Genomic DNA, 12,261 nt, shown 5'->3' with positions numbered 1-12,261 from the left:
ATCACAGCTGGGATGGGCTCCAGCCCCCCGCGACCCTGAACAAGATAAGCGGTATAGAAGATGGATGGATGGACAGATCAATCAATGCAAAATCTTTTTCCCCCCATACAACATCGTCTTCACGTTTGGCCTCTAACACATCCTTTCATGTACTTTAGCTTAGATCTACTCATTTGTCAGACCTTTATAACCATTCATTTCTAAATGAGCTTTTTACTTCAACATCAACAATTAGCTAAAGGCTGATCGGCCCTGCTCATACAGCCCACACGTCAATACAGGAGAACAACTGTTTGAAACAATTAAGAGATTGCTAGAAGCTATAAAAAAAAAGTGAGTATGAATATCCACAAATCTACTATCAAATCTATGCTACCATATATTTTGTGTTAATCATAATTCATCTGATACTTTTGCAACACGCTACCAGCAAAAAAAGGTCATGTTTAGCTTTGATGTGTCATATTACTCATCCACAGCTCCTGGTGTCGACTAATCAACACTGCTGAACGGAAAACACTTCCTCAGGCAAATTAAAGCAGCATCAAAGCATTTGAAGTCCACACAAAGAGATTCAAACACCTTCTTTTTTTTCTCCTGGACAATCCTTTAAAGGCTTGTTGTTTTGTTGCTCACATAAGTATGTAATATCTCATTTAATTAGCAATGTAAGCCCTCTGACAAACAGGCATATGGTCCTCGCTCTCCCACGGCCTTGGCCAGCCAATGAATATGCATATCCTGGGACCTCAGTAGCTTGTTACCCTGGAATGAATTCTACACAAGCCTAATCCCTGATCTATTATTTACCCCTTGACCAAACATGCAAGTGGGGCTTCCAGACGCTTGACTTGATAGAAATGACTGCCCTGGGATTGGGCTGTTTCTCTCTCTTACCCCTGTGCAGGAGCCAGGCTGAGGAGCACTGTGTGCCTCTCTTTCTGCTCACACACACACACACACACACACACACATACACACACACTCCTCCTGCCTTCAGCTCCTCACTCTTGAGATGTCTCAGTCAAATGTTGAGCAAATCCTCCTAAAAACAAGCGCACAATGAAACTTTAATGAGCGCGCCCACTTCTGAGGGATATGAGGGACACAACTTAGGAAATCAGTGTCACATCCCTGCAGCACACACATACAAACCAGAAACTATTTTCACCCGCCTGAAACACGTGTGCCCATGTGTGCGCGCGCACGAGGCGTGCGTAAAGTTTACTCGCTAGGGCAGAGGAAGTGAAAAAAAGTGAAAGTTTGCTTAAGTGAATGCAGTGCCACTCAAAAGTTAATACGGTGTTTAAAATATGTAAGGGGATTCAAACATATTTGTATTTATGTTGTAATTCGTCTTGCCTTTATATGCTTTATTTGGTGATTTTATAATGATGGAACAGTTTAAATTACAGTTTTTTACGCTCTAAGTCCACGCTGCTTTTCATCCCTTGCAGTAATGCGCGTCTCTGCCGATTTCTTATCTTGGGGCTGAAGATTTTTGGCACGATTTTTGTCCCTCAAAGATGTTCCTCTTCCCCCAAACACAACATCGTTAATCAACTCTTCGGGCACAGTAACTCTGAGGACCCGCAGTCACTCCGGTTACAGTCCCACACAGCGTGTAAAACACTGGTCTGAATTCACCCAGCAGCCACCTTCTCAGCAGCCCCGGACCGTCCGCAGCACTCCTCGGCGCGCTGCGTTGACTCTGCAGAAGGAACTCATCGGGGGAGTGTGTGAGGCGGGTTTTTTTTTTGGCGTTTTTCTCAAGGTAGGACAAGAAGTTACAACCCAGCTCCCGACTGTCAGCGATCCCAACTGTCTCCTTGACTTCTTTAGTTTACGGTTTGGGAAAGAAGAGCGTCGAGGTCGTGCGTACCTCTCCGTGAGACCGACGCGTATCCAAACGTCTCGACGCGCGTTTTTCTCCGCGCAGCAGCCCGGCGTGGACACACAGATTCTCGGGACAAAAAAGAGTGGCTGATTTCGCGTCTTCTACCCAAAACTGTCATAACAGGCGATGATAAGTTTGTGAAAGGGACATCGGCCGCGAATCACCTCAGAAAGCCTGCAGCATTGAAGAGGAGAAAGTTCCCCACTTGAGGGCGAAATCAGACTTTTTTGAGGACGCCAAGTTTGAAAAGTGCCAGCAGCCCCGGGGTCTGTCAGATACAACATGCAGCAATGGTAAATATCATTTTAATGCTTTACTCGGGTTATAAAGAGGAAACACAGCACAACTATAAACAAGGAAACTTTCCCACAACTTGTGTATCATCTGAACTCATCAGAGCAGATACAAAGTCAGTCTTTCTTTTAATCTATATTCTCTACACTTGTTTTTCATTCATATGACTCATCCATTAGATCTGTTCCTCTCTTTAAAAGACAATTAATTTCTTCTGCTTGTAGTTTTCTTTTCTTCCTTTTTTTCCTTCCCTCTCTGTCTAACAAAAATCAGAGCAATCATTGTAGCATGAAGCCATAATCAGAAGTGAGACTCAGAATCTGAGACATCCGGAGTCAGTTGATAAAAATGTTACTTCACTTAATTTCATTTGATAGTTTTCATCTGGAAAGTGTTGCACAATTCTCCGCTCTCCAAAGACAAATTAAAAACTTTTACGAGACGTCTTGAGGACAAAATCCTGAACTCCAGACACAGTGTGGAGAAAGGTCTGGTGCTTTAATTATTCACATGATATTTATGTGTGAAGTCACTTTGTGCCACCTGTAGAGTCAGGCCTTCATGTTTACCCACCAGTGAGGGCTATAATTCAGTACAGTGTAGTGCAATGTCTCTAGATAGCAGAAAAAAATGTTGCTAATAAAAAAAAGAGCTAAGGGTGTTTGCTAAAAAAAACAATATGAGCAGATTTTATTTCATAGCTGGCAGCGAGTTAACGTTGAGGCCTAAAATCCCTCGGCTGAAAATCCTCCCTCACCTTTCTGCAGAGATTCCTTCTGGAAGAAGTGCACGCTATTTTTCTGCAATATTTTATTGATTTTTATGAAATATTCACCCTCTTGTTTCAGATTTGTTTGTCTGTTTGTGAGACTCTTTATCAGAATATACAAAAACAGACAATTTTAGATGTCAAAGCTTTGGCTAATTTGAATGATTGCCTTGAACAGTGCACTCATGTGTCTGTGATTCTTTGCTAAATACACTCACCTAAGTGCCTGTTGATACTGCCGTACCTGTAAAAGAAAACACAGGCAGAGGTGCACAGAGGCATTTCATGTCAGCGTTAGACATTTCAGCGTGGACATATGTGAAGGCTACAGGGGAGAAGGAGAGAGGCGCAGGAAAAGAGAGACAGAGAGATTGAGATGAATGGCCTCACGTTAAAGCACCACAAAAGTACCGTCACACTCTCATCAGGGAGATGTGTGTGAGATTAATGTCTTGCACGGTGTTTTGGCCTGGTCTGAGTGTGTGTGTGTGTGTGTGTGTGTGTGTCAGGGATGTTTCATGAGCCCGAGCTGGTGCTGCTTCTACGGTGAAGAATGCCAATTTACATTCTTGCAGTGTCATTTCATTACCTTTATCTCCATGCTGCCGGAGTAGTCAGGGATCTGTGCAATTTAAATTAACTTCTGGTATTCCGTTTTATCTCTATTTCCTGTGTGTCTAATAATCACACACTTTTTAATGTCTTTGTAAGAGAATAGATGCTGATGTGTTGCAAAATATATATATACATTCTGAGGAAAACAATACAAACTCTTCATAATATGATGCAGAGAACGTCGAGGTAAATGTCCCCGGCTCGGCCTACAGCACTTCTATGTGAGGTTAAAGAAAAAGTTAAAGTTGTCAGCGGCTGCAGCGAGGTCGTGATTCCTCTGGGTCTGTGGGAATCAGAGAGGTGGGGAGTGTGTGAGAGTGTGTGTGTGTGCGGGGTGGGAGCCACTGGTTAGTCGGTTCAATAATCTGCTGGACAGGTAGGCCTGTGACGCCCCCCTTAGAGAGGCTGCTAATGAAGAGAAAGGCTGCTTAGTGGTGCTCCGCTCTGACCCCACCAACCGCCCCCCTGCCCCCCCCCCCCCCCCCCCCTCCCGCTGGCTTCCTCTGATTACTGCTCACGTCCAGAACTCCTTCCTCCTCTTCTCCCTCTGTACGCCATCCTCTCTGATCTCCCTGGTTCTCTCACTTTCTCACTTAATATAAAAAGAATGGCTGCTAAGTGTGTAAAGGGTCTTTTGATTACTCATTTGGTACATTTGTATATGTTTATATTAAGCCCTGAGTTTTTTTTATGTGTGCATTTGCTTATTTTCACATCCTATGTAATTAATTTAGAGAGATTTTTCTATCTGACCTTCGTGTTTCTACCCATTTGTTGTGCATTTTTAATCATCAAGAGGCTCTAATGGTAAGATATGTACTTACAGGAATAGTTATACAGCAATTTCCCACCTCTCCAGATTTTGCACATCATTTTTTATGCCTCAACAGCATCAAAAAAAGATGATAATTACCATGTGACTCTTTTAGCCAATCACCTGCCAACCTTGTTTATAAGCAACATGACTTCAATTGTCCTCTTTGCTCAAAAGGTCACTAGGCCCAAACGTTAGCATGTTAGCTGACACGGCTCAAATTAAATTGAGTTTAGTCAACTTTTTCCTGCTGATCTGACTGAATGTGTGCTGCATTTTTTAAAATCCTTTATTTGTAGAGTTTTCTTTTACAAGCTAAACAGTGAGGAACAAATACAAAAACAGACACATTGTTAGAAATGAAGTGGGACCCCTCACCGGGGGAAAGCACATGTCCAGCACAGTTAACACGCATTAGCGCTGTCAACGAATATTCTGAATTTGAATATATAACCTAATTGTGATAAAAAACGGATATTTGGATATTAAAATTAATATTCTATGTGGGAAAAAAAACTGCACTACGGCAGCTGTCTCGCGTGTTCTTGCATGTTCTCGCGTGTTCTCACGCGCACTCTCGTGCACTCTCGTGGTTACGGAGCATCTTTGAATGCACACAACGTCACTTCTTTGCTATGCCATGTTAATAATTCACTTTAGTCTCGCTGAAACGCGCTACTTCAACAACCGTGTGGTAATGATGGCAGAGAATTCAAATCCCAGCCTGGGATGTTTAAATAAATATACGTTTCACGGCACTGCTCGCTCGGAGCGCTGAGTGTCCGTTCCATCGTACCGGACATTCTTGTGGAACATATTGCGCAAAAATAGATATTCGAATAGTTCGAACCTGTGTGTTTTTTTAGAGGGAATAATCGAACGTCATTTTTGGTCAATTTTGACAGCACTAACAGACATACACTTTAACAGCAAAGTATACAGCTGCATTTTTACCTCTTATGTCAGACTGACTGAAATTGAGAAACAAATTAGTCATCAAAGCGACTTTCTTGCAGTGTTTAATTCATTCACAAATGGGTCCCTTCTGCACCATCATGGCTCTGCTTTGTTCCGTCTGTCCTCGGCCCCCATGCTCTCTCCTTGAGTGACTGATAGTGTGTCTTGGCAGTGACAGAAAAGGTAATATTTTGAAATGGGGAGTCGGGTCGTATACCGGAGTGGTGGCTGGAGATGAAAATGCTTGAACAGGACTGTGTAACCCAAGCTGCAGGCTTCAGCGACTAAACAGAGACACTGTGAAATGTTGAAACAAATTGGATCGCAGGACTCTGTAATTTAATAAAGAGCACAGTGTGAGACACACTTGATTTAAAACAATATACATTTAGTGGACATAATTACATTTTTTGTACCTCAGCACACAAAGAAGGAAACTAAATCTTCACACACTTCTACTAATGAAAACTCTCCTGTTTCCTGTGAATACATTATGAAATTTGGTCTGTGTTGAAAAAAGAGAAATAAATAGAGGCAGCTGTTATGACATGAATATTTAAGGTGTGTTTCGTCTTGTACTTTCATGCAGACTAATATCTCGAGGAGTCCTCAATCTGATTATGATAGGTGACACTTTGAAACGGCAAATCAATCAGATTAGAATCAGACGCAGCGCTACAAGCTGTGTTTAAACTGTAAACTGATACCTGTACTTACATGTGTTCCATTTTTTGTGTCCTTTTTTCCCCCCACCGCCTTTATTTCACATGCTAATCCAAACACTCTCCTATTCCTTAAGGAAGGAATCAGGAAAACTTTGGTCTCGAACACACCCAGTGTGTGCAGAAGCCACACACTCCCTCCGTCTCTATTTGTTTAAAGTGGGAAATGATAGAACACATTTTGCACAGCTCAGCCTTCAGAAAATACTCCCCTGCCGCTGCCTTTTTCTCTCCTCCAAGGCACAGTCATGATTCTGACATTTTCAGCTGTAATTTGGGGTGGTCTTAATTAATTCTGTCCAGAACTAATTACTGTGTAAAATAAACACGTCAGTGTCACCGGGTGGCAACCGTCCGATCGGTGGGGAAATTACTTTTCACTTGTAATCCATACGTTCTTCAGCCGGGGCCAGAATATAATTCATGTCGACGCTATAGAAGTAGCAGAGACGCTGGACCCGTGTAACGAACAGGAGTATAGTTGTAACCAAATGGCTCAGTTGGGAGGTATAGGGTTATGTGGTATAATTTATATTTTATAGCTCCCTCCTGCTCTGACTGCGCTCCAGAATAAAGTTGTTCGATTTTGTTCCATGAACACTGAGTGAGAAAATCTGGGATTTCACTTGTGATGGAAACTCCAGACACCACTTAGTTCCCTTCTTTCGTTTAGCTGTTCAGTCTCATTTCGTGCTTTTAGATGAAAAGACACCAAACTGCTGATTTTTCTATATGTGTGGATGTTTGTTTGTACAACTGTGTGCTTCCTTTTTTTTTTTCTGTGTGGGTGTGTGTGCGTTAGTGGCCCATGCCTCAGTGACTCAAAAGGCCCGGGCAGATTTCCTCAGGCCATACAGAGTGATTTGATTAAAAGAGAATCATTTGCCCTAAAGGTGTCTTTTCCCTTCCCTCCAAAAAAGCTGGTGGAAGAAATCTGATATGACAAGATAAGTGGTGGCTCATGAAAAATTCCTGAGGACTGAGACGGAGCACGTTGACTTTGGAATTATGGCCCTGAGTGTCTGCTTCTTTGCTTGTAACTGTGCCTGACAATGTTTTTTTTTTTACCTGAGTAGCCTTTGAAATGATTCCTAAGGTTCTCGCCAGATTCTCATTTAAAACCTGTTTATGTTCTGTCCAAAGTAAGGACAAAGTATGCTTCAACTTCATACCAGACATTTTCTTCTTCAGGCCTCTTAGGCCAAAGTACTCTTTAATGGTTACTTCCAAATGTGTCATGCTGCACAGTTTGATAAAAGAGATTTTAATGCCTGTTGAGGGAGAAAAATCTTCATGGTGGTTTAACAGGCAATGCAAGTGGTTTTGTATTTTAAGTTTGAAAAAGGGATGCCACTTTGAGGAAAAGTTAATACACTCTTATAATCACTGGTGTTAAAGGAGCAATTCGCCCCTCAGCACCCAATAATAAGGCAATTATATTTGAAATTGGCGCCATAGCTGTGGAGAAAGTTGTACAAACAGCTTGTGGTTTTGCCCATTGTACATTCCTCCCTCTAAAAGGAACGGCTCAGCGAGAGACGCTGGAGTGAAATACTACCATTTTCTAGTCAAGGACATTGATCGCTGCAGGCAATGGCTCAGAGCGGTACAGAATCTGAAATACGACGATAATATACCGGTGGATCGTCTCAAAAATCTTCAGGTCTACATTTCAAATCTGACAATTTTGAACAAGACATGACATCGGAGGCGGGCGTCCTAGATTAGACTGTAGTTTAGCGAGCTCCATGGCCTCCGCCAGATGACGCAATTTTCGTAGTCTGGCGGAGGTTTTCTAGGGCCCGTTGGAGAATGAGATCGCATCCTCCAAAGGCACAGAGCCAAATCGCATTTTTTTATACCATAATGGCATTAGCTCCCCATAACAGCATGATAGGACTAAGGTTGAAAATCAGCAAACTGGCCCTTTAGTGATTACACAGGACACTGAGCATCATCTGCGTCATTGTCTGTGGAGCGCTATTAAACTTTTTATTGTCTTCATGACATAATTTTCAACAAAAATCTATGTATACCCCACACAAAGGGAAAACATCTGGACAACAGGAAGCTAGTTATGTTGCTGTCCTGCCAGACAGTTTTTATCTCTGTGTCATCCAGAAGGTGTTGTCGGTCTGTGGTCAATCGTCTTTTTTAAAATCTTTTTGGCCTTTTGCCTTCACTAGATAGGACAGCTAAGAGGGAAGAGAGTGGGGGACCACATGCACTAAAGGGCCATGAGTCGGAGCCTAACCCGCGGCCAATGCGTCGAGGACTCTGCCTCTGCACATGTGGGCGCCCACACACCACTAACTGACCCACTCTACCGTCTTCCTGAATCCATGTAAATGCAGCATGACTTTGATCTTTTACGTTACAACTGCCGCCATCGTCTTGTTAGCTGTCAGTTTCCATGAGTTTGGGTCAACTTTAGTGTCTTTTGTCACCTGATCAGAGAAATCTGACTGCTGCTACTGAACAGACAGACACCTTCATCGATACTATTTGGAAGAAGTAAGCTGGTTTAAAAGAAGCAAAACTGACTGTGGGGACAGTGGGCAAGTAATGTTATTGACGTATTCTTGAGCACAGGGTAATACCGACTAGCGCGGTACAGGCTCTATAACTTTTAGTGGGTCGCTCGGCTTGTTCAGTTCCTCCGATAGTACAGGGCAATGAATTTGCATGTACTGGTTCGGGGAATCAGGAAAAACCCTAATAGAATACTAACCTAAGTATGGTTGCAGGGATAGCTGCCGCTCCATAGCCAAGTTTCAGCATCTGAAAAATTAAACCTACAAGCGATTGCCAGCGATCAAGTACGACTGTATTTCCTGTTGCTATGGTCTCCTTCCTGCCCTCGTCTAGCTGTGGTGGCAGGTGATATGTACGAGGTAGATGTTGTAGGAGAGGATGTCTGCTTGGGAGAGAACTTTGCAGGCTGCATTAAGAACTTCAGACTTTTCTTGTAATGGTTGTCCAGTGGTTGTCCGATGGGTTCGTCCCGCTACAGCGTACACACCATCCTGACCGTTCTTTGGATGGTTTCTTGCTGGCAATATTTAAGGTCCAAGAAAGAGGTGTGGCCAGACCATGCAACTTTGGGCTCAGAGGCGCTAACAGGAGATGTTCAGCAGTTTGTGGAAGACCACTGATAAAACAGACTTTTTGGCTATGCGATGACAGTCTAATGACTTTGATCAGGTTGGCTTGGTGGTGCTGCAGGACCAATGAAAGCACACAATTAAGGCCTGTGTCCACATAGTGCCTTTTTCTAGCAGAAAAGCGCTGGCAAGGCGCTGGGGAGCACTGGGATGAAGCGCTTGTGCGGTGAGAGAAAAAACGCTACACACGGGTTTTGTTTCTATGACAACCACAAGTTTAACTTCCTACACAGCTGGCTCCAAATGATGTCACCATCGTTGCTTGTGTTGTATTAACTCTCAGATGTACGTTGCTTTGGACAAGTGTGTCTGCTAAATTAAATTGTAACATCGCAGCGTTCAGTGTCCGGCTGATTTGCTCTGACAAATGGGCTTTTCAGCCTCTATTGTGACACTGTTTGTTTGTCATATATGTACAGCTCTGTGGTGACAGAAACGGCAAAAACAAGTTGCTCTTCCATGTTTGGTGGTAACCAGGGTGACGAGTGGTGCCCCATCTGATTGGTTACTTAAAAAAAGTGGCAGTGACAACACCAGCGCCTTTCTGAAAAGTTCAGAGATTTTTAACTCGAAGCGCATCCGCTCTGTCTTCATTGGGAACAACTGACAAAAGACGGTGGCGTTCCGAATAAGGCGCTATGTGGACACGAGGCCTAAGAGGGTGCATCCTTTGACAGCCCCCTTCACTGGACTGTTAACAGAAGATGGATGTGCAGCAGTCTTATTTACACCTTTTCCTTTTGTTCACTTCGAGGTAGAAACCATTTCTAAATCCAACTGTACCCACCCTCCCAACTACTGCTGCTCCACAAAAAGAAGCTTAAATTTAGCTGACCCAAACATGTCCTTTCTATCTTGAGATCACAGTTTTATGAAAACTTTCTTTTTCTGCACAAATGCAGTAGTCAGCTGCATAAAGCCCACATCTGGCTCTCATTGATCGTTCAGGTTGGGGACTTAATATTTCAGCATGGGTTACATTAATCTGCATGTTCGTGTCGGTGTGCAGCAGCCATTGTGTAATAAATGCTGGGCCAAGAGGGAGCAGTAGTCGCCTTGGTTTTTTGAGACTTTAAGCGAGTTTAACCTGACGTTGATGGTTATCTGAATCTATTGATCATGTTTCAGTCAAACTTGTGACCTTGTTGGCTGAATGTATAATCCGGCCTTTTTTACCCGTCTCACTGCAGAAGTTGGAGTCTGTATCCTTGTGTGAATTATGTAATTGATTTTGGAAGTCAGAGAAGAATGTCAGTGCATTGTGATGTCTTTAATTATGTTGTGAGTGGTTTTATGTATTCATGCGCATAGTGGGATGCGTGCATATTTCAAAGAGAGTTTCCTCTCTACAGCAGCAGTTGTGTCAGAGAATATCCCCAAAAGTGAATTCAAGTGACAAAGCGCTCTACCAGCCATCGAAATGATGACTTTCGTCGGTTGGAAGCAAAGGAGAAAGTTGGGTGACTTTTTATGGAGCCAGAAATGGAGGAGGTCACGGTGGTATGGTTAAATGGTTCATCTGTGTTTTTATTGCCTCCTTTTTAATACTGATAACCACTTTTAACCAAGACTACGATCTTTCCCTGACCTTAACCACACTTTAATTCTAACCCTTACAAAGTACCAATTTCAAACCAAACCATGCTGTTTCCCTAACCCTTACCTAGTGTTGTTTCTGCCTAAAGCTAACCAAAACATAACCGTACTGTTATCACATCTGTGAGTTGATGAATTATGTTTTGGAAGGACATATCAGAACTTTAATAAAACACAAAATACTTGTGCCCTAATGATAAGGATAAGCGCTCAGTGAAGGAACCCCTGCCCTTGTGCCCTCATCCCAACACTTATAATTAATCTACCACATGACCCTTTGAGGTCACCGCACCCCAAGCTGCGTTGCCTAATTCAACAGACCCAGGCTCTGCAATTGGAGCTCCCGGTACTGACAACGCCGATACTACAATAATATTATAAACACAAAAGAGAAACGTAGAGAGAGGAGGATAGAGAGGTGAGTTAGAAAGAAGACAGGGAAGGCAGCCGTCGGACCGGGCTGTACGCTCAACCTCCCCCTACTCCCTCATTTTCACGAGAGAAGAGAGAGTTAGGAAGATAGGGGATTAAGGCTAAGGTAGGGGGTGACCCTACCCCTAAGCCGATGCTACCTACCCTACCACATGGCTTTTAATGGCCCCCACATCTTAAACTTGTAGTTAGATGGGCAGCAAGAGCCAGCACATCAACAGGGTTATCAAGTGTGCACCTTCCTTCACCGCTGTCTTGGTAATGTAACAGTAACAGACTAACTTCCTGTCCCCTCTGAGAGTCAGCGAGGTCAGCCTTTTAATCATGTTTAATATTAGAAGCTATGTAGCTAACCAATGTGTCAAAAAGGGGTTTTAATTGATTATGCTGCCGCTTTTTTTGTGAAAGACCTCCTCAAACACCTGGAGGACTTGTCAGAATCCCTACCCAGTGATTGTTGGTGACAAAGTTGCTATTTAAGGTGATAATCATAGTAATTAGGCCGTCTAAAGAGGTGATGGGATTTTGGGTGTTTGTTTGCGTCTTGGTTCACTTTTCCTGTTTGAGGAAAACTTCATAAACTGTGTGTGAAGGACACATCTGTATGTGTGTGCGTATGAGTGCGTGTGTTTCCGCATGCATCTGTGGCTGTGTGTGTGTTTTTTGGAGCTGAGGGTCGGTCTGCTGACAGGTAGTGTGTCAGGAGGGGGACAGTGGCTCTTTTGAGACAGACACAAGAGACGAGTCTCAGAGAGCGGGAGAGAGAGGGCCTCTTTCATGTGACTCCGCATTCCACCAAGGCACAGGCAGGGAGAGGCACAAGACGAGACATGCGTCCCCCCTCGTCACTCCCTCTGCCTCCTCCTCCCCCCGACGCACCCGCTCTCCCACCCTCCCCTCCCCGTCCAGCCTCCACCCCTCTGCTGGTGACCTTAACATTTATCAAAGAACCCCATGCTGGAATTCTTCTTCAGCATCTGTGTCCCGGTGGGAGAGTCAGA

This window comes from Semicossyphus pulcher, unplaced genomic scaffold, assembly GCF_022749685.1.
Source record: "Semicossyphus pulcher isolate SPU_LCO1_2020_fin unplaced genomic scaffold, fSemPul1.0.p SCAF_17, whole genome shotgun sequence".
Classification (NCBI taxonomy): domain Eukaryota; kingdom Metazoa; phylum Chordata; class Actinopteri; order Labriformes; family Labridae; genus Semicossyphus; species Semicossyphus pulcher.
The sequence above is the reverse complement of the archived record's forward strand: the minus strand, read 5'-3'. Positions refer to the sequence as shown.